This window comes from Brassica oleracea, chromosome C2 (genome assembly GCF_000695525.1).
Source record: "Brassica oleracea var. oleracea cultivar TO1000 chromosome C2, BOL, whole genome shotgun sequence".
Lineage (NCBI taxonomy): Eukaryota > Viridiplantae > Streptophyta > Magnoliopsida > Brassicales > Brassicaceae > Brassica > Brassica oleracea.
Window position 1 is genome coordinate 36,422,658 of NC_027749.1, and position 1,539 is coordinate 36,424,196.

Here is a 1,539-nt window from a genome sequence, read left to right on the forward strand (position 1 = left end):
GACCGTGCGGGATGAACGCTCGGTCGCTACGTAGTGACCGAGCTTGGCTCGAGCTCGGTCGCTACGTAGTGACCGAGTTGACGGACGCTTGGTCGCTACGTAGCGACCAGACAGCTCTGTCGCTACGTAGCGACCGTGCGGGACGAACGCTCGATCGCTACGTAGTGACCGATCTTGGCTCGAGCTCGGTCGCTACGTAGTGACCGAGTTGACGGACGCTTGGTCGCTACGTAGCGACCAGACAGTGTGCATGTGCGGTAGTTGCGAAATGACCGGGCTTGGGTCGTCCGTGTTCTGATAGTCATACTCGGACCTATCCGTAGCTGGTCTGGGTATGTTTCCGATCGCTTATGTTTGATCTAAATAGAATTTGAACGAAACTTTATCTCGGGAACATACGTTGCGACGTTTTCTTGACCGAGCATGATTTGTTGCGGAAAGACATACTTGTATTCTGTGGGGATTTGGACGTTAACTTCGTCGTAACCGTCTCCAACCTCAACAGGTAGCCCCCCAGCTCGTTAGAATCGTGGATTTCTAGTGAGATTCTAACGCGCGGTATGGCGAGTTCGAACAAGATTGGTGTATTTGGGCGAAGTTCGTGTCCGAAAATCCGTAAGTAAATAGTAATTTCTCATACCTATAAGAAGGGAGGTAACTTCTTCACAACCTTTCCACTTCCTCATTCTCATAGAGAGGTCTCTTGAAAAATTTCTTTTTTTTTTCTCTCTACCCTTTTCTTCTTGATTCTTAAAAGGAAAATACGAAATGTCGAGTACGAAAGGGGTTCGAAGAAAGGGTCATTGCCCGCGAATATTCCTGAAGAGCTCCTTGTGCCAAAGATAGAATTCGCTCCTCATTCGGTAGACCCGGTCGAGAATGAGGCATGGTGGGTCGCGTGTTATGGTTCGATCACACCTCCAAAAGAGAAGTCGTTCCCGGTCATGAACCGTCGCCCGGTCGAGGAAAGTGCACCAAGCAGGAGTACTAGCGAATTCCTCGAGATCATGCGGTCGTTCTATCAGATTTCGGATGCGGTGGAGTTCCGGGTTCCTTGTAAAGGAGAGCGCGCTAACAATCCCTCGGAGGGTTACTTTACTTGTTACGAAGCATTCGTAGTGTGCTGTCGCTTGTGGTTCCCGATTCCCGAAATTATCGTCCGTGTGTTGGATCGTTTCGAGGTGGCGATACGCCAACTGAATCCCCTTGGCATTCAGCACCTTATTGGAGTCCTGATCCTGAGCTACGAGCATGGTCCCTCCCTTACCGTCGATCACTTTGAAGCGCTTCTTAGGTTAGAGATCGTCAAGGATACGGATAAGTATAGGCTGGTCCCTCGGAACTTCATGTCAGTGGCTAAAGGGTTTACTTCCAACTTCAACTCGTGGAAGAAATTTTTCTTCTTCGTTCTTATAGACGCTGCGTCTGTTGAAAAGAGTTGTTTCCCATTGTTCCTGAGGTTGCCGAACGATCGTCCCTTCATCAATCCTCTTGCTTCGTTCCCTGAGGATATTATCGCGGTGAGGGATCTTCTCAGGA